A 13,920-nucleotide genomic window follows, 5' to 3' on the forward strand; every position below is an offset into this window, starting at 1 on the left:
CCGCCGCTGGCGCCCAGTCGCCTGTGCCACCCTCCGGGTCTCAAAGCACTCCTCAGTCAGCTCAAGGACCGGGGCCACCTGGCCTTCGGGGTCACATGGGCTTGGGCACGACGGAAGGGACCGCTTGCCCCCGTGGAACAGACATTCTCCCCGTGGACAACCTCAGGTGCCGGGACCCTCTGCTCCGCCTTGGAAAACCCACCTTCTGCAATGTATGCCCAACGCAATCAGGCCGAGCAGATTGACCCCCTCGGCCCGGCCCCAGTGTGTGATGGGGCTCTGTGCGTGAGGGCTTGCTCTTCCCCACCTACACCAGGCACGGCATCTAACACACACACACACACACACACACACCACGCAGAGACACCCAGACCACGCACGCACGCACGGGGACGCACCCTCCTCTCCCCCACCCCACACACGAGCAGCCGAAGGACAAGAGGGTATGGCTGGGGCCTGAGCGGGAACAAGCGAAGCCTTGGTTTGCGGCCCCTCGGCCAACTGCATCAGGATTTTTGTCTGGGCTCGGAGGCCAGAGGATCTCTGCCATTTGCTAGCAGGGCCAGGGATGGCAGGAGGGTGGGTACGGGGCTCAGCCAGGGCCAGTTCTGCTGGCACGATCCTGTAGCACGTGGCCGCGTAGCACGGGGCCGGGTCTGAAGGAGGCCAAGCAGGGGCACAAGACCCAGCAGCGGCACAGGGAAGAGGCCCAGGGCACCCAGGAGCAGACGAGACCCGGGAGTCGTGCGTGCTTGGCGTGGCCGCGGGCCCCGTGACGCCCGAGGACTCGAGTGCTCAGCCCCGTGTAGTGGCCGCGAAGGCCTGCCTGGGAGAAACGCCCCGGGAGGCCGGCAGGAACCCGGGATCGGAAGGGATGTGGAGGGGCCCCGGGTCGGAGGAGATGGCTTTGGCTGTGTTTGGTTTTGTTTCTTCTTCCCAAGATCCCGGGTGTGAAAGGGGCCAGAGGTGAAGTCCTGGGCTGGAAAGCCTCACGATTCAGCCCCGCAGCCCCAGGCCCTGAGTGTGGAGGAGGGCGGAGCGGGTCGGCGAAGGGCGCGGCTGCCGTTTTCCTGATGGGCTGGAGGGGCAGTGGCGCTTTCCGGACGAAGAGGACCGGAAGGGTCCCCGAGACCTCCGCTGGGAGCCACGCACCCACCCAAGGATACGGCTCCAGGAGGCGACGGAGGAGGGCGGCTGCTTGCCCTGGCCCGAGCTGTGCGTCCCCCGCCTTGGCCACAGCAGTGGACATTCCCAGAAGAACAAGCGCCCGAGAGCACTGAGAAATTTTCCCCCGAGAAAACTTGACCCTCGTCCTGGCAGCAGGACACCTCGGGAAGAAAGCCACCCAGCGGCCACCTGGGCGAGACCGGCTGCCCGAGCAGGCGCGCGGGGCCTCTGGCCGCTGGCCCCGGGCTGCCAGCCCCCACCCGGACTCCCAGCCGTGCCAGGAGAGCAGCGTGGAGACGCACGCCGGGGCCCTCGGCAGGCTCTTGGGGCTCCCGGAGGCGGCGGCTAGCGTCTACGGCCATACCACCCTGAACGCGCCCGATCTCGTCTGATCTCGGAAGCTAAGCAGGGTCGGGCCTGGTTAGTACTTGGATGGGAGACCGCCTGGGAATACCGGGTGCTGTAGGCTTTTGCTCCTCCCTCCCTCGCTGCTCCTTTTGTCTTCGGGGACTTCGCCACCACCCCCCCCACCACCACCACCACCCCCAGCACCACCACCACCACCACCACCACAACGACCCACCGTGACCACGACCCCGACCCCGTCCGGGCCACCCGCCAGACCCACGCACACCGAATCCTCACAGCTACGTCCCCGAATCCTCTCCCCTCCCCACACTCTCCTGGGGCGCGCGCCCGCGACACGGGTCACCAGCGAGGTTGGTCCCAGGCCACGTTGGGGACCGCTCCCCAACTGCCCTCCAGGCGGGCGGGGAGGGACGTGCGGAAGCCATGAGAAAGTGGGTCCTGCACCCCAGCGGGCCCCACAGCGGGACGCGCCACACCTGGGCTCGCCACAAGGTGGTGCACTGGGTCCAGGGCAAGACGCCAGGGGACAGAGAAGCAGGGAGCCTCAGTCGGGTGCTGCTCCACGTCGCGCTCCGTCGCTCAACCCAAGACAGGGCAGCCAGCGCGCGACCTCTACGTGGGATCCCGCCTCCCACGGCAGAGCCTGCGGTCACAGGGACAGAGGGCGCAGGCCGCCAGAGCTCCGGATGCCAGCGGCAGCTCCCCGTCCCGCTCAAAGGGAGGGAGGGCCGCCGCTGGCGCCCAGTCGCCTGTGCCACCCTCCGGGTCTCAAAGCACTCCTCAGTCAGCTCAAGGACCGGGGCCACCTGGCCTTCGGGGTCACATGGGCTTGGGCACGACGGAAGGGACCGCTTGCCCCCGTGGAACAGACATTCTCCCCGTGGACAACCTCAGGTGCCGGGACCCTCTGCTCCGCCTTGGAAAACCCACCTTCTGCAATGTATGCCCAACGCAATCAGGCTGAGCAGATTGACCCCCTCGGCCCGGCCCCAGTGTGTGATGGGGCTCTGTGCGTGAGGGCTTGCTCTTCCCCACCTACACCAGGCACGGCATCTAACACACACACACACACACACACACACACCACGCAGAGACACCCAGACCACGCACGCACGCACGGGGACGCACCCTCCTCTCCCCCACCCCACACACGAGCAGCCGAAGGACAAGAGGGTATGGCTGGGGCCTGAGCGGGAACAAGCGAAGCCTTGGTTTGCGGCCCCTCGGCCAACTGCATCAGGATTTTTGTCTGGGCTCGGAGGCCAGAGGATCTCTGCCATTTGCTAGCAGGGCCAGGGATGGCAGGAGGGTGGGTACGGGGCTCAGCCAGGGCCAGTTCTGCTGGCACGATCCTGTAGCACGTGGCCGCGTAGCACGGGGCCGGGTCTGAAGGAGGCCAAGCAGGGGCACAAGACCCAGCAGCGGCACAGGGAAGAGGCCCAGGGCACCCAGGAGCAGACGAGACCCGGGAGTCGTGCGTGCTTGGCGTGGCCGCGGGCCCCGTGACGCCCGAGGACTCGAGTGCTCAGCCCCGTGTAGTGGCCGCGAAGGCCTGCCTGGGAGAAACGCCCCGGGAGGCCGGCAGGAACCCGGGATCGGAAGGGATGTGGAGGGGCCCCGGGTCGGAGGAGATGGCTTTGGCTGTGTTTGGTTTTGTTTCTTCTTCCCAAGATCCCGGGTGTGAAAGGGGCCAGAGGTGAAGTCCTGGGCTGGAAAGCCTCACGATTCAGCCCCGCAGCCCCAGGCCCTGAGTGTGGAGGAGGGCGGAGCGGGTCGGCGAAGGGCGCGGCTGCCGTTTTCCTGATGGGCTGGAGGGGCAGTGGCGCTTTCCGGACGAAGAGGACCGGAAGGGTCCCCGAGACCTCCGCTGGGAGCCACGCACCCACCCAAGGATACGGCTCCAGGAGGCGACGGAGGAGGGCGGCTGCTTGCCCTGGCCCGAGCTGTGCGTCCCCCGCCTTGGCCACAGCAGTGGACATTCCCAGAAGAACAAGCGCCCGAGAGCACTGAGAAATTTTCCCCCGAGAAAACTTGACCCTCGTCCTGGCAGCAGGACACCTCGGGAAGAAAGCCACCCAGCGGCCACCTGGGCGAGACCGGCTGCCCGAGCAGGCGCGCGGGGCCTCTGGCCGCTGGCCCCGGGCTGCCAGCCCCCACCCGGACTCCCAGCCGTGCCAGGAGAGCAGCGTGGAGACGCACGCCGGGGCCCTCGGCAGGCTCTTGGGGCTCCCGGAGGCGGCGGCTAGCGTCTACGGCCATACCACCCTGAACGCGCCCGATCTCCTCTGATCTCGGAAGCTAAGCAGGGTCGGGCCTGGTTAGTACTTGGATGGGAGACCGCCTGGGAATACCGGGTGCTGTAGGCTTTTGCTCCTCCCTCCCTCGCTGCTCCTTTTGTCTTCGGGGACTTCGCCACCACCCCCCCCCACCACCACCACCCCCAGCACCACCACCACCACCACCACCACAACGACCCACCGTGACCACGACCCCGACCCCGTCCGGGCCACCCGCCAGACCCACGCACACCGAATCCTCACAGCTACGTCCCCGAATCCTCTCCCCTCCCCACACTCTCCTGGGGCGCGCGCCCGCGACACGGGTCACCAGCGAGGTTGGTCCCAGGCCACGTTGGGGACCGCTCCCCAACTGCCCTCCAGGCGGGCGGGGAGGGACGTGCGGAAGCCATGAGAAAGTGGGTCCTGCACCCCAGCGGGCCCCACAGCGGGACGCGCCACACCTGGGCTCGCCACAAGGTGGTGCACTGGGTCCAGGGCAAGACGCCAGGGGACAGAGAAGCAGGGAGCCTCAGTCGGGTGCTGCTCCACGTCGCGCTCCGTCGCTCAACCCAAGACAGGGCAGCCAGCGCGCGACCTCTACGTGGGATCACGCCTCCCACGGCAGAGCCTGCGGTCACAGGGACAGAGGGCGCAGGCCGCCAGAGCTCCGGATGCCAGCGGCAGCTCCCCGTCCCGCTCAAAGGGAGGGAGGGCCGCCGCTGGCGCCCAGTCGCCTGTGCCACCCTCCGGGTCTCAAAGCACTCCTCAGTCAGCTCAAGGACCGGGGCCACCTGGCCTTCGGGGTCACATGGGCTTGGGCACGACGGAAGGGACCGCTTGCCCCCGTGGAACAGACATTCTCCCCGTGGACAACCTCAGGTGCCGGGACCCTCTGCTCCGCCTTGGAAAACCCACCTTCTGCAATGTATGCCCAACGCAATCAGGCCGAGCAGATTGACCCCCTCGGCCCGGCCCCAGTGTGTGATGGGGCTCTGTGCGTGAGGGCTTGCTCTTCCCCACCTACACCAGGCACGGCATCTAACACACACACACACACACACACACACCACGCAGAGACACCCAGACCACGCACGCACGCACGGGGACGCACCCTCCTCTCCCCCACCCCACACACGAGCAGCCGAAGGACAAGAGGGTATGGCTGGGGCCTGAGCGGGAACAAGCGAAGCCTTGGTTTGCGGCCCCTCGGCCAACTGCATCAGGATTTTTGTCTGGGCTCGGAGGCCAGAGGATCTCTGCCATTTGCTAGCAGGGCCAGGGATGGCAGGAGGGTGGGTACGGGGCTCAGCCAGGGCCAGTTCTGCTGGCACGATCCTGTAGCACGTGGCCGCGTAGCACGGGGCCGGGTCTGAAGGAGGCCAAGCAGGGGCACAAGACCCAGCAGCGGCACAGGGAAGAGGCCCAGGGCACCCAGGAGCAGACGAGACCCGGGAGTCGTTTGTGCTTGGCGTGGCCGCGGGCCCCGTGACGCCCGAGGACTCGAGTGCTCAGCCCCGTGTAGTGGCCGCGAAGGCCTGCCTGGGAGAAACGCCCCGGGAGGCCGGCAGGAACCCGGGATCGGAAGGGATGTGGAGGGGCCCCGGGTCGGAGGAGATGGCTTTGGCTGTGTTTGGTTTTGTTTCTTCTTCCCAAGATCCCGGGTGTGAAAGGGGCCAGAGGTGAAGTCCTGGGCTGGAAAGCCTCACGATTCAGCCCCGCAGCCCCAGGCCCTGAGTGTGGAGGAGGGCGGAGCGGGTCGGCGAAGGGCGCGGCTGCCGTTTTCCTGATGGGCTGGAGGGGCAGTGGCGCTTTCCGGACGAAGAGGACCGGAAGGGTCCCCGAGACCTCCGCTGGGAGCCACGCACCCACCCAAGGATACGGCTCCAGGAGGCGATGGAGGAGGGCGGCTGCTTGCCCTGGCCCGAGCTGTGCGTCCCCCGCCTTGGCCACAGCAGTGGACATTCCCAGAAGAACAAGCGCCCGAGAGCACTGAGAAATTTTCCCCCGAGAAAACTTGACCCTCGTCCTGGCAGCAGGACACCTCGGGAAGAAAGCCACCCAGCGGCCACCTGGGCGAGACCGGCTGCCCGAGCAGGCGCGCGGGGCCTCTGGCCGCTGGCCCCGGGCTGCCAGCCCCCACCCGGACTCCCAGCCGTGCCAGGAGAGCAGCGTGGAGACGCACGCCGGGGCCCTCGGCAGGCTCTTGGGGCTCCCGGAGGCGGCGGCTAGCGTCTACGGCCATACCACCCTGAACGCGCCTGATCTCGTCTGATCTCGGAAGCTAAGCAGGGTCGGGCCTGGTTAGTACTTGGATGGGAGACCGCCTGGGAATACCGGGTGCTGTAGGCTTTTGCTCCTCCCTCCCTCGCTGCTCCTTTTGTCTTCGGGGACTTCGCCACCACCCCCCCCACCACCACCACCACCCCCAGCACCACCACCACCACCACCACCACAACGACCCACCGTGACCACGACCCCGACCCCGTCCGGGCCACCCGCCAGACCCACGCACACCGAATCCTCACAGCTACGTCCCCGAATCCTCTCCCCTCCCCACACTCTCCTGGGGCGCGCGCCCGCGACACGGGTCACCAGCGAGGTTGGTCCCAGGCCACGTTGGGGACCGCTCCCCAACTGCCCTCCAGGCGGGCGGGGAGGGACGTGCGGATGCCATGAGAAAGTGGGTCCTGCACCCCAGCGGGCCCCACAGCGGGACGCGCCACACCTGGGCTCGCCACAAGGTGGTGCACTGGGTCCAGGGCAAGACGCCAGGGGACAGAGAAGCAGGGAGCCTCAGTCGGGTGCTGCTCCACGTCGCGCTCCGTCGCTCAACCCAAGACAGGGCAGCCAGCGCGCGACCTCTACGTGGGATCCCGCCTCCCACGGCAGAGCCTGCGGTCACAGGGACAGAGGGCGCAGGCCGCCAGAGCTCCGGATGCCAGCGGCAGCTCCCCGTCCCGCTCAAAGGGAGGGAGGGCCGCCGCTGGCGCCCAGTCGCCTGTGCCACCCTCCGGGTCTCAAAGCACTCCTCAGTCAGCTCAAGGACCGGGGCCACCTGGCCTTCGGGGTCACATGGGCTTGGGCACGACGGAAGGGACCGCTTGCCCCCGTGGAACAGACATTCTCCCCGTGGACAACCTCAGGTGCCGGGACCCTCTGCTCCGCCTTGGAAAACCCACCTTCTGCAATGTATGCCCAACGCAATCAGGCCGAGCAGATTGACCCCCTCGGCCCGGCCCCAGTGTGTGATGGGGCTCTGTGCGTGAGGGCTTGCTCTTCCCCACCTACACCTGGCACGGCATCTAACACACACACACACACACACACACACCACGCAGAGACACCCAGACCACGCACGCACGCACGGGGACGCACCCTCCTCTCCCCCACCCCACACACGAGCAGCCGAAGGACAAGAGGGTATGGCTGGGGCCTGAGCGGGAACAAGCGAAGCCTTGGTTTGCGGCCCCTCGGCCAACTGCATCAGGATTTTTGTCTGGGCTCGGAGGCCAGAGGATCTCTGCCATTTGCTAGCAGGGCCAGGGATGGCAGGAGGGTGGGTACGGGGCTCAGCCAGGGCCAGTTCTGCTGGCACGATCCTGTAGCACGTGGCCGCGTAGCACGGGGCCGGGTCTGAAGGAGGCCAAGCAGGGGCACAAGACCCAGCAGCGGCACAGGGAAGAGGCCCAGGGCACCCAGGAGCAGACGAGACCCGGGAGTCGTGCGTGCTTGGCGTGGCCGCGGGCCCCGTGACGCCCGAGGACTCGAGTGCTCAGCCCCGTGTAGTGGCCGCGAAGGCCTGCCTGGGAGAAACGCCCCGGGAGGCCGGCAGGAACCCGGGATCGGAAGGGATGTGGAGGGGCCCCGGGTCGGAGGAGATGGCTTTGGCTGTGTTTGGTTTTGTTTCTTCTTCCCAAGATCCCGGGTGTGAAAGGGGCCAGAGGTGAAGTCCTGGGCTGGAAAGCCTCACGATTCAGCCCCGCAGCCCCAGGCCCTGAGTGTGGAGGAGGGCGGAGCGGGTCGGCGAAGGGCGCGGCTGCCGTTTTCCTGATGGGCTGGAGGGGCAGTGGCGCTTTCCGGACGAAGAGGACCGGAAGGGTCCCCGAGACCTCCGCTGGGAGCCACGCACCCACCCAAGGATACGGCTCCAGGAGGCGACGGAGGAGGGCGGCTGCTTGCCCTGGCCCGAGCTGTGCGTCCCCCGCCTTGGCCACAGCAGTGGACATTCCCAGAAGAACAAGCGCCCGAGAGCACTGAGAAATTTTCCCCCGAGAAAACTTGACCCTCGTCCTGGCAGCAGGACACCTCGGGAAGAAAGCCACCCAGCGGCCACCTGGGCGAGACCGGCTGCCCGAGCAGGCGCGCGGGGCCTCTGGCCGCTGGCCCCGGGCTGCCAGCCCCCACCCGGACTCCCAGCCGTGCCAGGAGAGCAGCGTGGAGACGCACGCCGGGGCCCTCGGCAGGCTCTTGGGGCTCCCGGAGGCGGCGGCTAGCGTCTACGGCCATACCACCCTGAACGCGCCCGATCTCGTCTGATCTCGGAAGCTAAGCAGGGTCGGGCCTGGTTAGTACTTGGATGGGAGACCGCCTGGGAATACCGGGTGCTGTAGGCTTTTGCTCCTCCCTCCCTCGCTGCTCCTTTTGTCTTCGGGGACTTCGCCACCACCCCCCCCCCACCACCACCACCCCCAGCACCACCACCACCACCACCACCACAACGACCCACCGTGACCACGACCCCGACCCCGTCCGGGCCACCCGCCAGACCCACGCACACCGAATCCTCACAGCTACGTCCCCGAATCCTCTCCCCTCCCCACACTCTCCTGGGGCGCGCGCCCGCGACACGGGTCACCAGCGAGTTTGGTCCCAGGCCACGTTGGGGACCGCTCCCCAACTGCCCTCCAGGCGGGCGGGGAGGGACGTGCGGAAGCCATGAGAAAGTGGGTCCTGCACCCCAGCGGGCCCCACAGCGGGACGCGCCACACCTGGGCTCGCCACAAGGTGGTGCACTGGGTCCAGGGCAAGACGCCAGGGGACAGAGAAGCAGGGAGCCTCAGTCGGGTGCTGCTCCACGTCGCCCTCCGTCGCTCAACCCAAGACAGGGCAGCCAGCGCGCGACCTCTACGTGGGATCCCGCCTCCCACGGCAGAGCCTGCGGTCACAGGGACAGAGGGCGCAGGCCGCCAGAGCTCCGGATGCCAGCGGCAGCTCCCCGTCCCGCTCAAAGGGAGGGAGGGCCGCCGCTGGCGCCCAGTCGCCTGTGCCACCCTCCGGGTCTCAAAGCACTCCTCAGTCAGCTCAAGGACCGGGGCCACCTGGCCTTCGGGGTCACATGGGCTTGGGCACGACAGAAGGGACCGCTTGCCCCCGTGGAACAGACATTCTCCCCGTGGACAACCTCAGGTGCCGGGACCCTCTGCTCCGCCTTGGAAAACCCACCTTCTGCAATGTATGCCCAACGCAATCAGGCCGAGCAGATTGACCCCCTCGGCCCGGCCCCAGTGTGTGATGGGGCTCTGTGCGTGAGGGCTTGCTCTTCCCCACCTACACCAGGCACGGCATCTAACACACACACACACACACACACACACCACGCAGAGACACCCAGACCACGCACGCACGCACGGGGACGCACCCTCCTCTCCCCCACCCCACACACGAGCAGCCGAAGGACAAGAGGGTATGGCTGGGGCCTGAGCGGGAACAAGCGAAGCCTTGGTTTGCGGCCCCTCGGCCAACTGCATCAGGATTTTTGTCTGGGCTCGGAGGCCAGAGGATCTCTGCCATTTGCTAGCAGGGCCAGGGATGGCAGGAGGGTGGGTACGGGGCTCAGCCAGGGCCAGTTCTGCTGGCACGATCCTGTAGCACGTGGCCGCGTAGCACGGGGCCGGGTCTGAAGGAGGCCAAGCAGGGGCACAAGACCCAGCAGCGGCACAGGGAAGAGGCCCAGGGCACCCAGGAGCAGACGAGACCCGGGAGTCGTGCGTGCTTGGCGTGGCCGCGGGCCCCGTGACGCCCGAGGACTCGAGTGCTCAGCCCCGTGTAGTGGCCGTGAAGGCCTGCCTGGGAGAAACGCCCCGGGAGGCCGGCAGGAACCCGGGATCGGAAGGGATGTGGAGGGGCCCCGGGTCGGAGGAGATGGCTTTGGCTGTGTTTGGTTTTGTTTCTTCTTCCCAAGATCCCGGGTGTGAAAGGGGCCAGAGGTGAAGTCCTGGGCTGGAAAGCCTCACGATTCAGCCCCGCAGCCCCAGGCCCTGAGTGTGGAGGAGGGCGGAGCGGGTCGGCGAAGGGCGCGGCTGCCGTTTTCCTGATGGGCTGGAGGGGCAGTGGCGCTTTCCGGACGAAGAGGACCGGAAGGGTCCCCGAGACCTCCGCTGGGAGCCACGCACCCACCCAAGGATACGGCTCCAGGAGGCGACGGAGGAGGGCGGCTGCTTGCCCTGGCCCGAGCTGTGCGTCCCCCGCCTTGGCCACAGCAGTGGACATTCCCAGAAGAACAAGCGCCCGAGAGCACTGAGAAATTTTCCCCCGAGAAAACTTGACCCTCGTCCTGGCAGCAGGACACCTCGGGAAGAAAGCCACCCAGCGGCCACCTGGGCGAGACCGGCTGCCCGAGCAGGCGCGCGGGGCCTCTGGCCGCTGGCCCCGGGCTGCCAGCCCCCACCCGGACTCCCAGCCGTGCCAGGAGAGCAGCGTGGAGACGCACGCCGGGGCCCTCGGCAGGCTCTTGGGGCTCCCGGAGGCGGCGGCTAGCGTCTACGGCCATACCACCCTGAACGCGCCCGATCTCGTCTGATCTCGGAAGCTAAGCAGGGTCGGGCCTGGTTAGTACTTGGATGGGAGACCGCCTGGGAATACCGGGTGCTGTAGGCTTTTGCTCCTCCCTCCCTCGCTGCTCCTTTTGTCTTCGGGGACTTCGCCACCACCCCCCCCCCACCACCACCACCCCCAGCACCACCACCACCACCACCACCACAACGACCCACCGTGACCACGACCCCGACCCCGTCCGGGCCACCCGCCAGACCCACGCACACCGAATCCTCACAGCTACGTCCCCGAATCCTCTCCCCTCCCCACACTCTCCTGGGGCGCGCGCCCGCGACACGGGTCACCAGCGAGGTTGGTCCCAGGCCACGTTGGGGACCGCTCCCCAACTGCCCTCCAGGCGGGCGGGGAGGGACGTGCGGAAGCCATGAGAAAGTGGGTCCTGCACCCCAGCGGGCCCCACAGCGGGACGCGCCACACCTGGGCTCGCCACAAGGTGGTGCACTGGGTCCAGGGCAAGACGCCAGGGGACAGAGAAGCAGGGAGCCTCAGTCGGGTGCTGCTCCACGTCGCCCTCCGTCGCTCAACCCAAGACAGGGCAGCCAGTGCGCGACCTCTACGTGGGATCCCGCCTCCCACGGCAGAGCCTGCGGTCACAGGGACAGAGGGCGCAGGCCGCCAGAGCTCCGGATGCCAGCGGCAGCTCCCCGTCCCGCTCAAAGGGAGGGAGGGCCGCCGCTGGCGCCCAGTCGCCTGTGCCACCCTCCGGGTCTCAAAGCACTCCTCAGTCAGCTCAAGGACCGGGGCCACCTGGCCTTCGGGGTCACATGGGCTTGGGCACGACGGAAGGGACCGCTTGCCCCCGTGGAACAGACATTCTCCCCGTGGACAACCTCAGGTGCCGGGACCCTCTGCTCCGCCTTGGAAAACCCACCTTCTGCAATGTATGCCCAACGCAATCAGGCCGAGCAGATTGACCCCCTCGGCCCGGCCCCAGTGTGTGATGGGGCTCTGTGCGTGAGGGCTTGCTCTTCCCCACCTACACCAGGCACGGCATCTAACACACACACACACACACACACACACCACGCAGAGACACCCAGACCACGCACGCACGCACGGGGACGCACCCTCCTCTCCCCCACCCCACACACGAGCAGCCGAAGGACAAGAGGGTATGGCTGGGGCCTGAGCGGGAACAAGCGAAGCCTTGGTTTGCGGCCCCTCGGCCAACTGCATCAGGATTTTTGTCTGGGCTCGGAGGCCAGAGGATCTCTGCCATTTGCTAGCAGGGCCAGGGATGGCAGGAGGGTGGGTACGGGGCTCAGCCAGGGCCAGTTCTGCTGGCACGATCCTGTAGCACGTGGCCGCGTAGCACGGGGCCGGGTCTGAAGGAGGCCAAGCAGGGGCACAAGACCCAGCAGCGGCACAGGGAAGAGGCCCAGGGCACCCAGGAGCAGACGAGACCCGGGAGTCGTGCGTGCTTGGCGTGGCCGCGGGCCCCGTGACGCCCGAGGACTCGAGTGCTCAGCCCCGTGTAGTGGCCGCGAAGGCCTGCCTGGGAGAAACGCCCCGGGAGGCCGGCAGGAACCCGGGATCGGAAGGGATGTGGAGGGGCCCCGGGTCGGAGGAGATGGCTTTGGCTGTGTTTGGTTTTGTTTCTTCTTCCCAAGATCCCGGGTGTGAAAGGGGCCAGAGGTGAAGTCCTGGGCTGGAAAGCCTCACGATTCAGCCCCGCAGCCCCAGGCCCTGAGTGTGGAGGAGGGCGGAGCGGGTCGGCGAAGGGCGCGGCTGCCGTTTTCCTGATGGGCTGGAGGGGCAGTGGCGCTTTCCGGACGAAGAGGACCGGAAGGGTCCCCGAGACCTCCGCTGGGAGCCACGCACCCACCCAAGGATACGGCTCCAGGAGGCGACGGAGGAGGGCGGCTGCTTGCCCTGGCCCGAGCTGTGCGTCCCCCGCCTTGGCCACAGCAGTGGACATTCCCAGAAGAACAAGCGCCCGAGAGCACTGAGAAATTTTCCCCCGAGAAAACTTGACCCTCGTCCTGGCAGCAGGACACCTCGGGAAGAAAGCCACCCAGCGGCCACCTGGGCGAGACCGGCTGCCCGAGCAGGCGCGCGGGGCCTCTGGCCGCTGGCCCCGGGCTGCCAGCCCCCACCCGGACTCCCAGCCGTGCCAGGAGAGCAGCGTGGAGACGCACGCCGGGTACCTCGGCAGGCTCTTGGGGCTCCCGGAGGCGGCGGCTAGCGTCTACGGCCATACCACACTGAACGCGCCCGATCTCGTCTGATCTCGGAAGCTAAGCAGGGTCGGGCCTGGTTAGTACTTGGATGGGAGACCGCCTGGGAATACCGGGTGCTGTAGGCTTTTGCTCCTCCCTCCCTCGCTGCTCCTTTTGTCTTCGGGGACTTCGCCACCACCCCCCCCCCACCACCACCACCCCCAGCACCACCACCACCACCACCACCACAACGACCCACCGTGACCACGACCCCGACCCCGTCCGGGCCACCCGCCAGACCCACGCACACCGAATCCTCACAGCTACGTCCCCGAATCCTCTCCCCTCCCCACACTCTCCTGGGGCGCGCGCCCGCGACACGGGTCACCAGCGAGGTTGGTCCCAGGCCACGTTGGGGACCGCTCCCCAACTGCCCTCCAGGCGGGCGGGGAGGGTCGTGCGGAAGCCATGAGAAAGTGGGTCCTGCACCCCAGCGGGCCCCACAGCGGGACGCGCCACACCTGGGCTCGCCACAAGGTGGTGCACTGGGTCCAGGGCAAGACGCCAGGGGACAGAGAAGCAGGGAGCCTCAGTCGGGTGCTGCTCCACGTCGCGCTCCGTCGCTCAACCCAAGACAGGGCAGCCAGCGCGCGACCTCTACGTGGGATCCCGCCTCCCACGGCAGAGCCTGCGGTCACAGGGACAGAGGGCGCAGGCCGCCAGAGCTCCGGATGCCAGCGGCAGCTCCCCGTCCCGCTCAAAGGGAGGGAGGGCCGCCGCTGGCGCCCAGTCGCCTGTGCCACCCTCCGGGTCTCAAAGCACTCCTCAGTCAGCTCAAGGACCGGGACCACCTGGCCTTCGGGGTCACATGGGCTTGGGCACGACGGAAGGGACCGCTTGCCCCCGTGGAACAGACATTCTCCCCGTGGACAACCTCAGGTGCCGGGACCCTCTGCTCCGCCTTGGAAAACCCACCTTCTGCAATGTATGCCCAACGCAATCAGGCCGAGCAGATTGACCCCCTCGGCCCGGCCCCAGTGTGTGATGGGGCTCTGTGCGTGAGGGCTTGCTCTTCCCCACCTACACCAGGCACGGCATCTAACACACACACA

At 67.7% G+C, this 13,920-nt stretch overlaps 6 non-coding genes across 6 annotated transcripts; all 6 read left to right on the forward strand.

Annotated features, from left to right (window-relative positions):
- The first annotated feature begins 1,517 nt into the window (after positions 1-1,517).
- LOC141420455 (5S ribosomal RNA) lies at positions 1,518-1,636 on the forward strand. Its single transcript, XR_012444995.1, has one exon. It is a non-coding gene; the product is annotated as a 5S ribosomal RNA (ribosomal RNA).
- A 2,147-nt stretch (positions 1,637-3,783) lies between these two features.
- LOC141420475 (5S ribosomal RNA) lies at positions 3,784-3,902 on the forward strand. Its single transcript, XR_012445015.1, has one exon. It is a non-coding gene; the product is annotated as a 5S ribosomal RNA (ribosomal RNA).
- A 2,143-nt stretch (positions 3,903-6,045) lies between these two features.
- LOC141420476 (5S ribosomal RNA) lies at positions 6,046-6,164 on the forward strand. Its single transcript, XR_012445016.1, has one exon. It is a non-coding gene; the product is annotated as a 5S ribosomal RNA (ribosomal RNA).
- Positions 6,165-8,309: 2,145 nt separating this feature from the next.
- LOC141420456 (5S ribosomal RNA) lies at positions 8,310-8,428 on the forward strand. Its single transcript, XR_012444996.1, has one exon. It is a non-coding gene; the product is annotated as a 5S ribosomal RNA (ribosomal RNA).
- A 2,144-nt stretch (positions 8,429-10,572) lies between these two features.
- On the forward strand, positions 10,573-10,691 carry LOC141420457 (5S ribosomal RNA). Its single transcript, XR_012444997.1, has one exon. It is a non-coding gene; the product is annotated as a 5S ribosomal RNA (ribosomal RNA).
- Positions 10,692-12,835: 2,144 nt separating this feature from the next.
- On the forward strand, positions 12,836-12,954 carry LOC141420477 (5S ribosomal RNA). Its single transcript, XR_012445017.1, has one exon. It is a non-coding gene; the product is annotated as a 5S ribosomal RNA (ribosomal RNA).
- Positions 12,955-13,920: the final 966 nt, after the last annotated feature.

The sequence above is a fragment of the Castor canadensis genome, unplaced genomic scaffold, assembly GCF_047511655.1.
Source record: "Castor canadensis unplaced genomic scaffold, mCasCan1.hap1v2 HAP1_SCAFFOLD_228, whole genome shotgun sequence".
NCBI lineage: Eukaryota > Metazoa > Chordata > Mammalia > Rodentia > Castoridae > Castor > Castor canadensis.